The 20,888-nt window shown below is 33.8% G+C and overlaps 1 protein-coding gene across 2 annotated transcripts in view; it reads left to right on the top strand.

Moving 5' to 3' along the window:
• The first annotated feature begins 5,256 nt into the window (after positions 1 to 5,256).
• The window catches only part of chas (chascon), a 168,606-nt gene continuing 152,974 nt past the window's right edge, over positions 5,257 to 20,888 (top strand). For both annotated transcript variants that reach the window (XM_073093047.1, XM_073093046.1), the window contains exon 1: positions 5,257 to 5,530. The gene's annotated coding sequence lies outside the window, so the exon portion shown is untranslated. The remainder of the gene's footprint in view (positions 5,531 to 20,888) is intronic.

Here is a 20,888-nt window from a genome sequence, read left to right as displayed (position 1 = left end):
GTAGTTGTTTAAACATATCGCAGGCTTTAAGGGCGGTTTAGAGACATTTGACAAAGATTGATCATTTAATACATTCCGCCGGTGCCCAGTACACAAACGTACTTGCAGTCAGAAAGTGCTAAAGTACGAGCAGTTTCAGACAAGTATCCGCCACTGCAAAAACAGAAATCATAATAGATTCTGACGTATTGCGTTATTCCTGTGTTTGAGGCGTAGGCGTAGGATGTACCTACCTGGCATATGATAATATGTATCTAACTTAGTCCCCATGCAAGCACCATCATCATTTATCTGTGAGCTTAGCGTTTAAAAGTACAGTAAAACAGAGAATTATTCCTACACAGATCAAATAAGAACATAGGATTGGGAAAATAAAACAGTATAATTACGTGGGCGAAGATAATTTGGAATTCAGGTTGGTCACTATTGTATGTTCTAACTTAATTCGCCACTTAAAAACAGGTTAATTTGCAATCTGAATGCGTACCTAAATAATAAATCTAATGGATTTGTGGAATAATTTACTTACGCCGCATATTTTATGACCATTTACATAGTAATCTAACGTTAGATACGAACTTTCAAAACCTGAAATTAAATTGTGTCTCACAGAGTAGTAACTATCTCCTCGGATTAGGTAAGTAGAAGGTTTTTTATATAATATGGGAGTTGCAAGTCTACATTTATATGTGGAGTGTGAACTGACGCACCTTTATCTGTATAATCGATAGGATTAGCGTCCTACCTGAGTTCGGCCATAGAACCGAAACAGTAGCTTAAGAAATTAGTAATTAGGCGAAAACAGGTGGGGTGTAATCTGTAGGCACAATTTGAACCATAAAGGTTCTATAATCCGCGATGACAAATAGGTATTAATATCTGCCTTGCCTCTCATTTGTCGCTGTAGTCGAACAACAAATTCGCCATCTTAAATATACTGATTTAAAGAATTTGTGGCAAGGTAGACGTTTGATTTATGGCTGCCTAACTTCGTTACTTCAATTGTAAACTTAATGTAATTATTAATAATTATTTGCACGATAACTATTTAGTTATCAATAAATCAATTCATGCATGTTTAATAACCATATTCTGTAACCGTATTTAATTATTGTGTGGGTTTTTGCGTGTTTGTTAGGCAATGTTACAAATACTTCCGGAAAATCACTCAAGTATAGTTCATTCTTACATCATGTATATTCGCTATGTTTAAAAGATATTCAATACTACGAACACTATTTTGATTGTACTATTCAGTTTGTATGTGGTAAAAGTCTTTGTTGCAGTAGCATCGACTTTAAACCTATTTGGCTTTTCAGCTGCAGTAATTTGCGATTATGTGTTCCAATTTTATAAGGATGTAATGTCTTACCTTGCTAGCTTATATGAGGCATCTCAACGTAGTTCTCAGATCAATTTACTTATTTTGTGAAATATCTTCTATTAAATATCATACTTCTATCAAATTTCATTAAATATCAATTAAAACAGCAATTTGCATATTACTGTCTCTCTGCCATTACTAGTTAGTGGAAGAACAAAGGTATAGACCTAAATAAATTTCAATAAGTAAGAACTGATTTAGCGTTACTTCAAAATCTCAAAACATTACAGTTGCCTCATCAATTTTGAAGAATTCGCTAGAAGCGTTATGTTATTATCCAATCGCAGGAATGTAATGATTGCATGCGGTTTTTCCGCATCTGCTGAGGCCTGTGCATTTGTAATCCATTCTTGTGTTCAACATTCTTAATCAACTATGTACTGCGGCATTAGGAAAACAAAGAGGTTGTTTGAGGAAATACTGTTTTCCGATGCAATTAATTAACAAGAATGAATAAACATAAATACAAATGATTAAAATGGAAGTAACTGTCCGTGATTTTAAAATAAGTGACACTTTTAATGTCGTATTCATCTATTTGTCTGCCTATAAAGAAGTCGGAAAGTCGGGAATTTACATTGGCTACTTCTATCCCAAAATGTACCACTTTATATATAAAAATCTAAAACCAAAAGTAAATACATAGTATTAACAAAACACCCAACTTAAATTCCACTTCGGACCTCCAAGCGCCTTCTATTCATGTCAACGCTGATCCCCATCTGCATCTGCGGAATGACTTACTATAGTTATCTTCCACTAGACGACCGCAATGATCGCGACCGTACCTGTTTGTTATTTTTTAAGATCTTTTTCATACTTGTGCATAAATGGGCGCGGGCGTGGATGTAGTCATTTTTACCAATCAAGCAGAGGTTGGTAGAGTTTAGGGACCTTTATAGAAAAATATAATGAAATCTAAGTAAAGTAAATTTCTTTAGAGTGTTCGTAATTATCGTTTAAGTAAGCGACAAATAATAAAATAAATTATTCATATGGACTTAAGTTCAACAATTGAACGGTGTATTGAATTTGATCCCGGACCTCCAGAACACTTGAAAAGCATACTATAAAGAATGCCATTGGACTGGACTCATGATAAAACAAAAATAGAAGTAATAGACTGCGATCGCTTCCGTAGTCAAACGGAACAAAGGACTAACGTACCTGTGTTGGTAACATCCATCTTAGAATTGCAAGCACAAGTTCTCAAGCTTACCGCTTGGCCACAGCCCATCAAGATATGACTCGGGTCCATTTGCATCACTCATAAAAAGACCATGTCGAACAGCATAATCTCACTGAGTCAGTGAATCTTGACGGTCGCATCTGTAATTCCATATATTTATTTTATTGCACTCGTTCATGTTTATTTTTAATGTATTACTAATGGTCTTCTATGCATGTGCATTTCGTTTGCAATCTCTGCATTTGAATTTACATAGCTCGTCTATTTTGCAAGTTCATTCATAATTTGGTTATTTTACCTGTTATGTCATTTTTGATATATCATATGAAATAAGGTTCATCTTAACATACCGAACTTTGCTGTCTTATTTATTTAAAACGCATATGCATTTGATAAACACTGTTTGCTAAGTTAATTTGCATAAATTAGTCCTTTTTATAATATATTTTTAAAGTTGTCTATAGAAGTTAAGATTTCGTTCTAAGTAGATTTAACTTTATAAGCAACATGATGTCTCTATTATTTCTTGTTAGAAGGGATCTATTCCCATTAAAAAGGGCTGCAGATCGTTTTGGCTTGTCAACAAAAACTTCTTGAAACTTATTGAAAGCTCATCTCCTATAACTTATTTGACATGCAGTACTTTAGATAAGTGATCTAAAATCATCAACTTATTTGCATGTAGCAAATGCAGTATTTTTCCATTCTAAGATTTCGTTCGTGTTTTCTGGATTATGACAGCGGCAATATGCATGTGGAGCGGCGCCCACGCCTCCTGGTGCAGCTGCCGTAAATGAGATCGCTGGCCGGTCCTCCCACCGCGGTCTCTGACTAAACTTAGGTCTCAATTTGAAATTTTGTCTCACTGTGGCTGTTGTTGGAACCATCTAGCCTAAATTCACTGTTAGGTACTACCTAATCATAAATGTGTAAGAGTTCTTATGTGGAGGAGGAACCATCACCCATTTAACAGTGTTTGCGGTGTTCTAGTTTGATTAATTTATGGTCCTTAAATCTAAGTTACACTGCAGCAATTGAGTTCCACCTATTTTATAATATAATGGTGGTTGTAACTTGTAACTTGTACTGAGGACTATAATGTTAGTTTCAGCCGGCATTTCTCCTAGGTAATTCCTACAAACCAATCAATACTGGAACATTGTAGCGAAGTAAGTGTGAGACCCTGGATGTTGCGCATGCGCATACATAGTGTTCTTGATAAGATTTTTTTTATAATATATAAGTAGCAGACGAGCATGCAGTCCACCTAATGGTAAGTGTCTACTGTCACCCATGGACATCTGTAATCAACCCTAGATAGGATTAGATATTCCTTATTATTTATTATTGACCTGAGGTCGGCCACAGATGCGCCTCTACCCCTGAGGACTAAGCTGGAACACCTCGGAAAAGTCTATCTCCCTTACCACACCCTTCAAAACGGAACACAACAGCCCCTAACGCTGCTGTTATTAGGCAGAAATAGGTGTGGCGGTGCCGCCGCCGGAGTCGAACCACTAAGGGTTCTACCACCTTCAAAATTATATATATATTAGGTTCGTTTATCTATAGCAAGACTGTTTTCTAAGGTTAAGATAAAATATCTACAATTTTCAATTTAATTGGTAGATAAATATGAATAAAAACATTGGTTAAATAGACATTTACGTGTTAAGCTTCACTAGCTTCAATCAATGTTGCGGATCATTGAGTTGTTATTAGTGTCTATATAAAAATTATGTGTCTGTCTGTAATTTTAAAACAGTCCCATTTTCTAAGCTGATTTGATTTTGATACAAACATTATTTTGTCTTTGCCTTTATTGGTTAAAACTTAAAATTTTCAAGTTCTATAACAATTCGGATAGAACTTTGACAAAAATAATACTTTACAGTAAATCATATAAGGTAGACGCTATTAAGTACTTTTACCGGAAAAATATGTAGAGTTCTTGTGTAAAAAACACAGGATGGATAGGTTAGGATGAGCGTATAGGAGACGCGCGGAGAAACTAGTTTTCAGATAAATATTGTTCGACAGATTAGTTTTTACAACTAAAATATTATTGTTATGCTTGAGAAATAATCTCCATTTCAAGGTCGAATAAAATAAACTAATCATTGACGTTTTTGGTAGGTACCTACCTCCCATAAGATTGACAGCTAATGTGACCGATGCTTTTTATATAAAATACGTTGTAAAGTCCTTCCAATATTTTTAACAGGATAATATCGATATAATAATATCTTAAGCAATAATAAGATGACGTATTTCTGATGTGAAAACATATTTAAAGTCGATGTTTATACCTCATTTTTTAATTTACATTACTCAATTGAAGTATTATGTAAATGTAAAAATAAATAAATTCAAATAGTAAAATTAAATACACGTGAAATATTTAAAATATTCCTGGGGTCCATAAAATAAGACACTAAAATTTAAGGAGGGGTCAACAGACGATTTCATGTGGACGGGTGCTCGAGCCATTAACTTGAATCGCGAAGTGTAAATTAACCGAAACCTGTATTAGAACTTGTTTAACCCGAACTGGAGGGTGATAAGTTTAACAAAAACTTGATTATTGGGTATATTTTTGAATTTAGGTATTGCTCTTATATTTAAGGCAACGTGCTACGCGTGTTTCGGACCCCCACTCTCGCGCATATCGCGTTGCGCGGAGCCTATGTCATATTGTCTCTCTGTCTCTCTCGATTCGCGCGTCTTCAATCGATCACCGTTTACACAATTTTCCGATCTATTTACCGACTTTTCTGAATGAAAAGTGCCCGTAAAGTGAATGATAACCGTTTGTTAGTGAAAGTGAAGTGACTAAAGCCATATAGAGTAGGTTTCCACGCTTTTGTGAATGATTCGACCGTTTCAGTGACTGAATGTTTTTGTAAACAAGTGTGTTTTGCTGTAACTATTGTAGTGTTTAATTTTTCACGTAAAGGGTAAGACTTATTTAATTATTACTATAAGTATTAAGGATTTTAAGTTTTATTTCATAGTGTTAGTTACATTTATTATTTTATGACAAGGGTTTCTACATAAAAATAAAATAAATACTAAGTTGAAAATAACTCGAAGATTAAAATTAAAAAATTAAATATGTTTACATTTTTACTAATTCAAAGATAATTAATAAATGACGTAGATAATAAAATTAATCTGTCGATAATAATTATGCCAGTATTGTGTAAATAAATGTGATTTTGAATTTCGAAACTTGACCTTGCCAACTATAAACCTACCTAATTGCGGACGACGTTAATTATAGGTGTATTACAAGTATTTACAAGCTATAATAACACTACTATCATAAAAAACGTCAATTTCAAGCCATACAATGTGTACACGAAGCTAAGGTTAGCAGTGACATAACGATTCAATAGTGTTCAAACAAGTACGCTGTTTATACAGTGACGCACGTTGTTCGATCATCTTTACGGATTATACGAAAATGAAGAAACACACCTGTCTACACCGAAAATAAATTTAATCTATACAAATATAATATTTGAAATAACTGCCATTTTCCAAGCCACGCGTTTTTAAAAGTTAACAAGATCTATAAAACCCGTTTAATTTTTTTGATTTCTTGGTATACGAATACGAAGTAGGTAAACGTCTAAATTGGTAGGTAAAAGTAGGTAAAAGTCTTGCAAACATCTATATTATTTTTTTGGGTTGTTTTGACGAAAAAAGGGAGACTTGTTAACAATTTATATGGGGCGTTTTCTATCTCTTAAAATATTTAGGATTTCAGAGTATATTTATGGAATTTCGAAAATTATTTACTTACTCCTTATTACTATATTTGTGTGCTATCAGATTCGTATCTTAAGTGCACAATCCCAGCAACCACGCATAAAATATTAGATAAATATCTTTAACAATTTTCCTTTAGTACACATGTTATGAATGTAAACTGCTCACAATATTCATATTATAGATATGACTTGTTTGTGTTTATCTGTTCTACTATGTAGTGAGCACTTTTAGAACTTGTTCTTGGGGTTTTTAAATATTGTTTACTGCCATATCCGATTCTTGGGTGTACCTTAGCATCTCATTTGTAGTATAATTTTAGTTTAGGACCTACGTAAATGTCTTTGTGTGCTACAAAGAATATACAAAGAGTTTATTTTATTTTTGTATGCTATTTTCATGACAAGTGACGTAAATAAAGAAAGAGACATCGTATGTAGTTTTTTTTCATAAATTATACTCCTGTGATAATGTAAATGATTAATTATTAAATTAATGATCATTGGCGTAAATGGTGAAGGAAAACAAATTGAGGAACTTACATACCTGAAAATTAAAAAAAAAAGAAAACTGTTTTCAAATTTATGTGAAGTCTACCAATACGCACTTGGCCAGCGCGGTGGACTATGGCCTAATCCTTCTCATTCTGAGAGGAGACCCGTGTCCAGCAGTGGGACAGTTATAAGTTGATGATAAATGTAAATTATATTATATTTAATCAGAAACGTGTGAATAACAAGATTAGTGCAATTTTTTCATGTAATTATAGCAAAAAATAGGCATGTTATTCAATGTTTAATGACCCGGTAATCAACTCAAACTGAGGATCCACGTGGCGAGCTACTCACTATACCGGACTGATACGATGTGCGATCCATCTCCGGTCAGACTGATATCAAAATGATGAATTTCCATTTCTGTTCGGGATCAGGACGTCTCTTTGTGTCTGTCCAGAGCACCCACGACACAGAAATCTTAGTGTGTAGAAAACATTATTTTATTGTTATTAACTGAAATGAATCCTCGGACAATAAATTCATCAAATTTCTGAGGATTCATTTGGAATGCCTCATGTATGTCATCATTATCTCTTGTATGTCATACTCATATGACTGGGCTAGAAATACAAAATAAGTGAAAGAAAAATTCTGGCGGATACAAATTTAACTAAAACTCAATGAATAATTCCGTATACTTGGAAGTCTATGGCGTTTGTTCTCAAGTGAAGTGGGTTGCCTTGTGATATAAAATGCAAATTTGTTCTACATATTTCAAATATGAACGTATTTCAGATTAAACGGGTTACGTTTAAGGCAAATGCAGGCTTAGCGACGTTTTTGCAATTTCCGGCGCCGGTTGAACGGTGGATATTGCCTGACTGCTCCTATATCTACTATAGGTATTGCGAGAGAAATATCTTTACTGAATTTATTACTTTCTTGTGGAGAATATGTAAGGTTAGTTAACAAACGCCTTAACACCGCCTTAGCAATCACTCTCAATAAATAGGAGCTTAGAAGTAAAAAAAAACAGTTAATTGGGAATATTAGGTACATAATGTATTCCAGTCGTCCACCAACCCTATGAGAGCCCCTGCTAAACAAAGCCGTCTATTTGAAAGGGGAATTTTGATCGATTAGTTGGACACTAACATCAGAGGTCGTTAAGGATATCTAACTTCTAAATTTTGACCTTTAGTTGACTACTAGAACTTCCACATGAAGAGAATTAATGAGGCTCAACATACGATAATTCACTATCATTATCTACATAAAAACATAGTTCATTATGTTTTTATTCAACATATAAGCACGCGATAATTAATTTCTACTCCACGCATGACTTTTTGAAATGTCATACGTACCTCGGATTCGAACTTCGGACCCTATGCCTGCTTCAATACATTGTAGTAGAATTTATCACAATAACAAAGTGCCTGTAGATAGGTGCTATACATATAACCTTTGTGTTGCCGCCATCATTTCAATAGGCGTCTAATTCCACACGCAATCTTAGCCCGCGGCGCTAGAACTTAGCGCTTGTTACAAACAAAAAAACATTAGCTAAATTATGTTTGAAGAATTCCTTTATTGTTCGAAGACAACCTTCGTTTTGCTTTAATTTTGTCTCAATAAGGTTAAAGTTTCTTAGCGTATTATAAGAGTACACAACAATTACGCGTAGGAACTTGTAAGATAAATTTCGAGACATTAATATTAATGACCGAATTTAATGTTCCTTTGTCCACGTCCAAAATACGTTAGATTATAAAAAAATAAACAAGAAGTAGATTGGCGGAGGCGTTATTATATTAGATTGAAGAATAATGACAGCCGAGCAGTTTGTCAGTGCTTCGCCTACGCTTGCTTTGTATAATTTCAAGTTTAATATCATAGTTGCTGTATTATTTTCAGATCATTGATCTTTGAATGATTCAATGCTCAGATTGAGATCGGCTCCTATTTTGTACTGCTAAATTTATTCTCATGTCACTTCTGGGTAATTTGAGATAATCATATAAATAACACGTCTAAAAATAAATTACATTATAATAAACATTTTTATTACGAGATTGCACTTTTAACATTGGAGTAGCAACCGAAAAAGCCTTACCTTGGTAAGGGTACAGTTCTCATGGTAAGTGGTCATTACCACCCAAGGGCATTTTTGACTCCGTACAGAAAAGCTTCTACTCAGTTGCTACTTCTGAGGACTAAGATGATCGTATCATAATAATCTAAGTTAGCAGTTAGAGGTATCCCAATTAATTTTATCTAATACTAGCTGACCCGGCAAACGTTGTATTGCCATATAAATAAAAAATGTTAAGGGTGAACAACCCTTATCACTTAGGGGTATAAAAATAGATAGTAGCCAATTCTCAGACCTACTGAATATGCATATAAAATTTGGTGGAAATCGGTAAAGACGTTTTGGAGGAGTACGGTAACTAAAATCGACACGAGAATTTTATATATAAGATAATTTAGTATCAGATGAATTACGTATTGACATCTCTTATTCCTGTTATAAATATCTTCAAACGCGCCTTTATAAGGTACCTAATGTTAAATATTCATGCACGTAGACTCTTACGTAAATGTAAATCAGATCCTAATGTGAAAACCACAAGCTCTTTAGATATTTCAACATTTAAATATTAAGAAACAGCGGTATAAACCATGATTATCATCGTTATTCTACATTACGATCTTTGATCTCAACGGACTTTAATGACTGACATTTTTAATACTTTGGAATGTAAATACAAGTTGCATTATTTTTTGGTATAGAAGTAGGTAATGGGTTATAATTCTAATGTAATGTAACGTAATGTAATGTAATGTAATGCAATGTAATGCAATGTAATGTAATGTAAGGTGGGGCGGGATACATCTTATATATAAAATTCTCGTGTCACAATATTAGTTACCGTACTCCTCCGCAACGACTTCTCCGATTTTCACCAAATTTTATATGCATATTCAGTAGGTCTGAGAATCAGCTACTATCTATTTTTCATACTCCTAATTGATTGGATCGTTCACTCTTAACATTTTTTTATTTATATGGCAACACAACGTTTATCGGGTCCGCTAGTAATCTATAACATCTACTATTTTAGAAAGATGGTCGACCAGTACAGCTGGATCAGGAAGTTAGGTCGCTTTTGAGATCACGGGGTTTTCCTAAATGCGCGGCCACCGAGGGGGTTTTAGTGAGTAAAAATCTTACATAAACCGGCCTTTCCGATAAAATGGTCAGGTATCTTTACGAAGATATAATATGCAATATCTATATATAGCGTGAAGTTTTTTGTGGTCCAATGGAAGGGTGTAGACACCGACGGCTATAAATGAAACGGTGATCTTAGTTCGTAGGATTGGCAACGTATCAATTTGATGTTGGTTACAGATCGGATGTATGGCAGGTATTGACCACTACCATCGTTAGATTGCATGCTCGCTTAGTACTTCTATCTATTAGAAATCGATCTTTGATAAGCAAAACATTGACTAGATTGATAACGGTCGTATAAGTTCTCTAAATCTTTACTTAATAAGAAAAATCCACGCGACATCATATTAACTTGTATGTATATATATCAAACAAATAACTACAAGATACGGATCACTACATACAGATTCATAAAACAAATAGCTTACAGATGAATAATATACGGTAGATGTTTTGCTGCCATAATTGTCAAGCGTTTTTGTGCGATCGTTCAATCGAGACAATCTCGTTATGTTCCGCTTATTGTTAGTGGTATATGGTGGTATACATGTATACATACATTGATATGTATGACGCATACAGTTAGCTATATATGAAGTTACCGAAAATGGTGACATGGGGTACGTATCACGGTTTAAGTGCGTCTTATTTAAAGGTACAATGATAGTGCATTTAATTGAAATGAAAGATTGATATGTTTTTTGTGATAATAGTGTATTTTAATGGACCTACATAAGTTATTATAACATACTAGTTTTTGCCAGCGGCTTCGTCCGCGTTAAGAGGAAATAATATGACATACTAACATTCATAAAACTGTAAATTCGTACCTTCATTGGAATGACAGTGGCGCCATCTGGCGAAAATTGGTCGTACCAACTCTGAAGCATTCGCGGGCTCATGGACAACAACTTTGCTAAAGATCATCACTTGATCAAATGCATAATTTACGATTCAATTCCTACTAATGTCGATTAAAATAATCGATTTTTTGGTCCAAAAGATCGATTCTCCGATTAAACGACCTTAGATCGCCACCCCCTAGTTCCCGTAGTATTTCCGAGATACAAACTATCCTATGTCCTTTCTCGGGTCTCAAACTATCTTTGTACAATATTTCATTAAAATCGGTTCAGTGGTTTAGGCGTGAAGAAGATACAGACAGACAGACAGACAGAGTTACTTTCAGATTTATAATATTAAGTACCTAAGGATTTGCTATATAAATATTTTGACTACATATTTGCTACGTGTTTGAGCGTTGTCTATGGTGTAATCGTAAATGCAATTGTTGTTTCATTTTTAGAATTTTTTCCTATTCCTTTTCTGTTTTCCTTATATATTGATTGTACGTTCTAATAATACCGATGATGACACATTTTCTCCACTATTATATTAACATCCTCATAACTTTTAGCCTAAATAAATAAAATAAGTATAACAAAATAAAGTATGTGAACTAAACAGAGCGTGGGTAATAAAGTTGTTATTATTATTTAGATACTCATAGATGGAAATAAACGGATACAATTTTCTTGGAACTTCGCAATTACTCGTTATTTCATAAGCTCCGATCCTTCGGAGAATAAACACGAAACTTTACCTATATTTAGTCTAGTCTAAATATTTAATATTATAGTATAACTTATGTAATAAATGAATGGCCTTCGTGGTAAATTTAGGTAAGGAGGGTAGAGATATTTAATATATTAGTAGTAGTCATTTGAAGTCAAATTTTGACTTTGACAGTAAAGGAAATTATCGCGAAGAAAGATATGGAAATTATAATAGTTTTAAGTTAGATTAGAAGGCTTATCTAATAATTACTTTTGAAAGAATTGTGCATTTTTAAAGGCGATTGAGTACATCTATGATAGGTGGTAGAGGCAGTGTAGTTCGACCGGGGAGGTACCACTGCCACACCTATTTCTAGGCTAAAGAAGTTATGCATATCGGTGGAAGAGTGTGGATGCCGGCTGACATGCATGCTGCATATAAGGCGACTCTGTCCCCATAAGTGGCAATGCTTTTGTGATTAACTTCAGGTAGAACTTATCCCCTTGGGGGTAGAATTGATCAAAATACTTTCTTAGCGGATATCTACGTCATAACATCTACCTGCATGCCAAATTTCAGCTCGATCCGTCCAGTGGTTTGGGCTGTGCGTTGATAGATCACTGTGTCAGTCAGTCACCTTTGAGTTATATATATTTAGATTAGATGTAAAAAAAAAGAATATGTCGGAAGGTGTCCTCGGACTAAAATAATGTACTCAGCTGTGGGGTATATTGGATGCAACGTCTATATAATTATTATCGGTTCAATTGTTTGTGTTTCCATATAAAGTTGACAGTACTATATCAAACTTAGTCACTACAGCTCGCCTTGGCGCCTACGTCTCTGAATTACAAGGTACCGGTTGAATCATTTTATTGATTTTAGAAAGACTGAATACTGATAGGCTGAAGATTGACAGGCCATTGACTTTACGGGTCTCTGATCTATCGGGCATTTGGTCAAACTGGGCTTCAGAAGCGAAGAACAGTAGATACTTTTAGGTTATTTTAATATATATAGAAATAGGCTCAATAAAACAGTTAAGAACATTTGTCACTTTTACTTGCTAACTTTTAACAATCTTCAAAATTTAAAAATGAAAAAATCTTCTATGATGATTACGACTGAATTTCAACCATTAGCCAGCACTAGTTTAGTCCTTAATTACCCGACTGCCAAGGAAGGGTTATGTTTTTCGCGCGTATCTTGTATGTTTGTCTTTCTTTATTTGATCCGATCTAACAAACGGCTGGATGAATTTCAACAGTTAAAGTGTCATTATATTTGTCTCAATGACCCGAGTGTCCTTAGATAGGTGTTAGTAAAAAAAAATCAAAATGGCGGATTTTTGGCGCGAAATAGTATCACATTTAAAAAAAAAAGTTATCCGAACCTATCGAGTAGGGTATCAAATGAAAGGAAATTAAACGGAGATTATAAAAACATATTTGTATGTATATAAAACAGTAAGGTGACTGACTGACTGACTAACTAAATGACTTTTTCATTTTTCAGAAATCAACGTACAGCCTAAACCAAGGTCCTTACAGTTCTGAAATTTTGCACATAGGTTCTCTATATAGCTTGAATAAGTATTAAGAAAGGCCTTTTGGAAATTCTACCCTTAAGAGGGTAAAATAGGGGAAAACAGTTTTTTTGAAATCCTTTAATTTTGAAGCAACTACTATAAAATTTTGTATTTGGCTTTCTGGATAGGAACAAGGACGCACTTATTTATCCCCCTCTGAAAAATCAACCCCGTAGAGGGTAAAATAAGGGTTAAAAGTTAATTTGAACAATCGTCAATTTTGAAGCAAACGCTATGACATTTTGTATCAGGCTTGTTGGATAAAAATAATGAAATGCTACCTCTAACGAGGTAAAATAATGACCGAAACTTTGATTTACTGAAGTTATATATTTTATAGACCGTAAATGGTGAATTTTTTCGCGAAATAGTAACACGTTTTAAAAAAGTTAACCAAGCCTATCGAGTAGGGTGTCAAAATAAAGGAAAATAAGAGGAGATTACACATACATTATATAATATATCTTATATATAAAATTCTCGTGTTAGTTACCGTACTCCTCCGAAACGGCTTCACCGATTTTCACCAAATTTTATATACATATTCAGTAGGTCTGAGAATCGGCCACTATCTATTTTTTTACACCTAAGTGATAAGGGTTGTTCATCCTTAACATTTTTTTTTTATTTATATGGCAACACAACGTTTGCCGGGTTAGCTAGTACATATATACTCGTATATACACATCGAGATGACTGTCTGACTAAATGAGAGAGTTGCTGTGCCAGAGATCAACGCAAAGGGAAACCGCTGAACTTAATCGTGCTGGAATTTTACACATAGGTTCTTTATATAGCGTAAATGAACACTACGAGGATAAAATAGGATAATATTGTTTGAACATCTTTTGTTTTTGAAGCAGACACCTACTATGAAACTTTGTATTTGGCTTTCTGGATAAAAATAATGAAATGCCTATTTCACTGCTTTTGGAAATTCTACTTCAGCCTTTTTGGTGCAGTCGGGTTTTTGATTTTTTAAATTAATGACTTGTTATAGCTGTATTATTCATAACACATGGTCACTATTCCCTGCAAAATAAAACGCACCACCTTCACTAATGTAATAACAAAGATATCGCACTAAGACTTAAAAATAAAAACTACACCTTCAATCTTTAAAGGTACTTACTCAAAATATCGGTTAAGGTTCCCACTGTGTAACTCTATTGGACCTTGTTTATCTCGTTCTTATCTTGATCTATGTCGCTGTGGTTTACGCTAATGTATGCATAACTTCCGTATGGCTTCATTTAAAATAGTATTACGACATTTTCCTTATAGTGTACGCCATGTTATATTTATAGATTGATAAATAGCAATTCGAACCTTCGTGACTACGGCGGTGCCATCGTCACACGTTTATGCTTAAAACTTAGTCACCTGTGAAGCAACTCATTTATAGGTGGCAAATAAGGCTTCAATCCTATCTGGGATCGATGACAGATAAGATTAGGTGCGAGTGAGTATTTATCAATAAGTGGAGAATAAGTTGCATAGTTTGTTACTTTCCTAAATTTCATAAAATTTTGGAGATAATTAAGGCTTTGCATATTTTTTGCAACAAGCAGGTTGCGATAACCTGGTTGAATCTCGACATCTCAAGTGAAGGGTCTGAGGTTTGATTCCTAGGAACGCATCTCAAGTTTTTCAAGTTATATGTGAATTAGAAATTATTTGCTTGCTCAAATAGTGAAGGAAAACATCGTGGAAGAAACCGGCATGTCTGAGAGTTCTTAAAAAAACGTTCTCAAGGGCATGTGAACTTTACCGATTCTCACTTGGCTAGCGCCGTGGACTATGGCTTAAGCCTTACTCTAAGATTACATATATTTTTGGCACCACGAATTCTATCGATCCGGATTGATGTACTGAGAAGGAATATGCTTTTGTCACCACGCTTGGTTTCTTGAAGATGTTACCAATATCCTAGATTCAATCCCGTAGCCGTCTACGACATCTACTATAAAATATATCTATTTCTAAAGCTATATTCCAACACTCTTAATGCACATACAAAGTTAATATACAACATTTCGAAATATCGCAACTAGCAGACTTTAATGAAGGATATAATTATAAACCTTGCGCACTTAGCTAGTGTAGGTAATATTATCTAATTCCATTCCTCATTTGGTCAAAGCAAGGCACTTGGTAATTATTAAGATGCCTGAACACAAGGTTAATTAATAGGACAATATATCAACCAATCTAAACATTCTGGACGGCCTCGGAATCTGAAGCTCCGTTATTGTGTAGTAGAGTAGTAGGTGTAGATAGAACCTTAATTACCTTTGAGTAGGTATGCATGACTTTGTATTAAATGGAACATCCTTTGGAAATATCTTTTTCTTTAAAGACTGTTAATTTTAATATAATTTATTTGTGTCAAATGCCACCTTAATGTAGGTATAATTAACTTTATTTTTTATTGAAATTAATCGTTTATGTGTTTGTAATCCATATTTTGTAGCAATAATATACTTTATTTTTGTAATAATAATATACTTTATTGCTTCAAATACTTATACAATTTAAGAAAAAAGCAAACATAAAATTGCAGAGGCAAAAGGAGGTGGCTCAGCGTTTGCTGACATAAAATCAGGATTCTGTGCAGCGCTGTTTTTCAGCCACATCCTTGTCTAAGTTTAAGAATAATACTAGAGTATAGAACACCGTGTTTTTTATATTATTTTTTTAAACATTATATTTAGAATATACATATTTTGTATATTATCTCATAAGTCTTCGGCCAAGAGCCAAAACACTGTGGCAATTTCGCTGGCAACGTAGCCAAATTATTATTAATACAGAAAATTAGAATCGATTAACAAAGGTTTTGTATTACAGTGTTCCATAGATATCACTGGGCTACGTCACCGGTTAGGTTGGTAAATATGTGCCAAGTATTTGGAAATGTGTGAAGCCTACGCAGGCTACCTTGATTCATTGAAAGCAATACGTTGTACAATTGCAATCGAATTTTATTTGGGGTTATCGATCTGTTTTGCAACGCTATGGCAGTCTTCAAAGGATGGTCGACCTTGCGATTGTTTTTGCAATTCCACTAGTCGAGCGCGACCAGCATGAGTGGTACTTTAACTACACAATTTGACATAACACATGATCACATAGTTTGATAAAAACATGAATTTACTTTACCTAAAACAGAATTGATATAACTCCAAAAATAAATTACTGCACAATCTTTTCATTAATAAGAAAAGTTAAAAAAACACGAATATTTTCACTATACATATGTACCTAGGTGTAAGTGAAAATAAATAAGTAAAAAAGACCATAAAAATATCACAAAAATATATCTTAACAAGTATCTAATAATTTGTTGTGAGGAAAACTTAACAATGGTGAAATGGTTCCAAATTAACAGCTCTTGTCTATTAACAGTAGTTCTTTGCAGAAATAACATTATATGATAGAGTAACAAAGTTGCGCGTAATAGATCATTCGTTCGAAAAATATAATTGATTAAAACAATAACACAATATCAATATTTGACAAACTTCACGGCGCCCTAGAGGCCTAAAGAATAAAATCAACAACAAACCTCATTACAAGGAAATCTGTAGTCAGTTTTTTAAACTTAATTATTTCCGGAGATAAATAAAAGGCTGCTACAAAATTGTTCTTACTTTAACAAGTATAAAAGAAACGATGAGCTGTTTCTTGGAATGATATTGTTATAACCGGAAATTGTTACAATACTTGTGCCTATAAATATTCTACCCATTGATAATAAAGGTTCATGGTACGGTATGAACATTTATATTTCGATTTGTTATTCATATCGTGTAAGTGAATTTGCCGCGACAGGAATGCATGTTGTGTTACTATGTTGATACGTTTTTATGTTATGTTCTTGTGTTATAGAATTCACAATAAGGTACGTGGTCTTTAACTTACATAATGACTTATGTGTAGAATTTTATTTAATACTAATCGGCCCTAGTTATAAAGGATTCTGCTATTTTCACGCTAGTTCGCTCTGTGAGTTCGCCGCAGTACAGTAGATGAATTTGAAGGTTGTAGAACCCTTTGTGGTTCGACTCCCACGGCACCACCGCCACACCTATTTCTGCCAAATAACAGCAGTGTTAAACATTGCTGTGTTCCGTTTTGAAGGGTGTGGTAAGGGAGATATACTTTTCCGAGGCATTTCAGCTTAGTCCTCAAGTGTAGCAGCGCATCTGTGGCCGACCTCAGGTAGGAATATCTAATCCTATCTGGGGTTGATTACAGATGTCCATGGCAGTAGCCACTTACCATCAGGTGGACTGCATGCTCGTCTGCTACGCCTTTATTATAAAAAAAAGAAAAAAATGATGAATAATTCCATAGGGAGACGATGTTTCTCATTTTATGGATTCCTAATAATAGCCGTCGTAGATGGGTAAGAAGAGAATCTTGCCGTAGTCACATTTCGTGTTTAAAACAAAGTTAAAATCAAAATATTTAATTAAATTTTCCCTTTGCGAGGTGTTTCGTTTATGAAGAAGAAGCGGCGAAAAACTCATCATCATCAATATTCCACCTGAGTCGGTCTCAAATTAATTATTTAAATTAGTTGCTAACTTTAAATATTACTTTGAAGGCTTCTTTGTTTATCGTCTGCCTTACCTTATCTTTCGCTCCAAGTCCTTAAACAATGAATACCACGAGAAGCGACAAGTTAACATTGGAGGCATGCAAAATAGGCAGTTTGTTATCTTTCCGTGAATAAATGTTATATTTACATACATACAGTAAGTATATATGTATATATACATATGTTACATCTACATAGGTACATACATTCTATAGTCTGCCAAAAACACGTATTGTTTCCAAGGAGAGGTAGGAGTGGCAGTGATTCGGTGAATTCTAGTGATTTTTATCACCATGTGTATGAGGAAAACGAAGCTTAGGATTAGAATCTTAAAACTTGTTCACATCTTTCGTTCCCAGATGATTAATGGTGCGTTGCATGTTATTGGTACGTGACAGGTGTTATGAATTTATAAATAAAATTTAATATTGCTGAAACATTTTTTTATTCTGATTATGTCGTTTAATAACTGTTATTGGGTACAACAATTCTTTTTAATTTATTTTAAGTCAAAATTCTTTACGATCGTATGTCAGGTAATAGAGTTATCGTGCTGTCGTCGAATTCCAATATAAGTATTACGTACTACAGCTGCATTTTAATTTCAATATCTAAAATCTTATAGTAGGTATATTATATTTTTGAATAAACTTAATTAAATGTGTTGAAAAAAAATTGCTAACAAGGATCATTTACAGTTTCAGGTATGTCTCGAAGATTTTTACTTTCATTTTTTACAAACATTTTAATTGCACACACGTGCTAAATTTACAATTTTCTAATTGTAAGTAGATGTTTTCAGGTGGGATTGTTTTGTGTTATGTACATACAGTTAACATTTACAAGCGTAACGATTTAACGGATTTATATTATAAGTAGACAGTTTATTTTTAGGTATTCATTAATAATAAATGTAGTATTTTTACATTACGAACTGGGGAGACCCGAATAGTTGACAACCTTAATTTCTCGGTAAGGCGTGTTTCGAGGTTGACGGTTGACCCTACGGATGACCGCGCAATTCGCGAATCGTAAGGTCTCTGTCGCGCGCGAATGGAATTCGGAAACATAATGCCAGTGAACTGACATTGAGATTTTACGTGGTACGTATTCCGGCAAACTTTTCCCCTAAATCCATCATAACGTTGCCAGTTTCTCGAATGTACCCAAGAAATGGAAAATTTAACGATTATATTTATCAATATTTAATATAATAACATTTTTTATCAATATCAAATATAACAATTTACAAAATAAAATTTTACTAAGTGTATTGTAAAGAATGAAGAATGTATCTAAGAATATTGTAAAAAATATATTAGTTTTATTGACTAATAACATAAGGTCTGTTTTTTAGATCGTATTTTTATGAAATTAACGTAAAATATTAAAATCTTTTTACTTGGTGAAATTGATAAATCGCTCGTGAAGCTGATAAGAAATAATTGTTTTCGAAAACCGCCAGCTACTTTAAAAGAGCAAATTATTACCTATTAGCAATCTATTTGGTAACTACGTGTACCTCTTATCAATGAATGCGATCTTCGATTGCACGAGTTTTTGGTGGAAATACCTGTTGTTTTATAGGTTAACATTTAAAAACTGAGCACGGATGTATTCCTAGGTACTCGTATGTATTTGAAATAGGTAGTGTTTAGCAAGATAAGAATTATGTTGCGAATCACGTGAGTGATACAAATTAATTTATTATCTTTACAACGTATACTAATACTTTTATTTCTAAAGCCTTTAATGGAATGTGGGACAAAAACACAAAGATTTGTATTTATATTTCTATGGATCAAAAATAGGTATAGATAGCATAAGCATAATAGAATCACATTTGACGCTCCCCCTCTCGGACAGTACCGGTCTGACAAATAGAAGGTTCCTGATTCGATCCCAGCTAGCTAGACCACAATGGTGGATTAAGATTTTTGTTCCGGTTAAGGGTGTTTTTTATTCACGTTATTATTTATCCGCACAATATAATCAATCCTAATGGTGAGCGATGTCTACACTCAAATAGAACACTCTACACAATATAGAAATATTTTGTATCACACAAAATGCTAAAAATAAAAAAAATAAATGTCGTTTGAAATGAAGATGGAACTTTTGTTATAATGATCTCATTTTCCAGTGCCAACACGTCACCTGTCTTTGATAGACATTTGGTACATTTACCATCAAAATTCTTGTAATGGCGACGCTTGTTCTTACGTAAGTTCTCGTCAAGCCACATTTAATTCACCTAATTAAAAGCAGTGTCAGGGTCCTTTATTAAGTTCAAGGTTTCTTGTTACCTGTTTTTGTATATGTATCTGTACCTTACAGTAGTTCCTTTAAATAATATATATTCCGTATATTTATAACGAGTAATATTTCTGTATGTGCATTATTATAAATATACAAAGGAATTAACAATATACATATACACAGAAAATTTGTGGCGACAAAAATGTATAGGTTATAAAATGGTCTCAATTTAAATAAGTCGAAAAAGCTGAAAAACTTACCTACTAAATAATATGAATATATGGCCTTTTTTTTTTTTTTTTTTTTTTTGTTTACGAGGGGGAAACCTTCAAAAGGTACCCGACGACGTGGGAGCGACGCCGGGTTATGTGGGATTTTTACCGCACTAAAACCCCCCCGGTGGTCGTCCTCAACGCTTGTTGGAGAACTCCGAGATCTCCGAGGGAACACAACCGGAGTATGAATATATGGCCTAGAATTCTACAATATATTTTTTGTTAGTCAGATTCAACATTTCCCTAATTCAACATCATTATTTAAGTTTCAAGTTACGCTTAGTCAAATGATTAATCAGATTCTAGCTAATGATAACGTTAGTTTTGTACGTGCAAGAACTTTGGCAGTTGTCAGTAGTGCTATTCCGGGAAAACTGAATCCGCTATGGAAATACCTCAGTCATCATTATTCCCGGATGTGTACATGTGTGCCATGTGTCAACTTGTGTCAAGCTTTAAGACATACTTACACCCACACCTATATCTATATTTTATAGCAAAAGTATATGTATAAATTA

The sequence above is a fragment of the Epargyreus clarus genome, unplaced genomic scaffold (assembly GCF_041222505.1).
Source record: "Epargyreus clarus isolate Ecla_fem2 unplaced genomic scaffold, WU_Ecla_fem_2.2 ptg000004l, whole genome shotgun sequence".
Taxonomy (NCBI): domain Eukaryota; kingdom Metazoa; phylum Arthropoda; class Insecta; order Lepidoptera; family Hesperiidae; genus Epargyreus; species Epargyreus clarus.
Note: the sequence above shows the minus strand (reverse complement) of the source record. Positions and strands in the feature narration are given on the sequence as shown.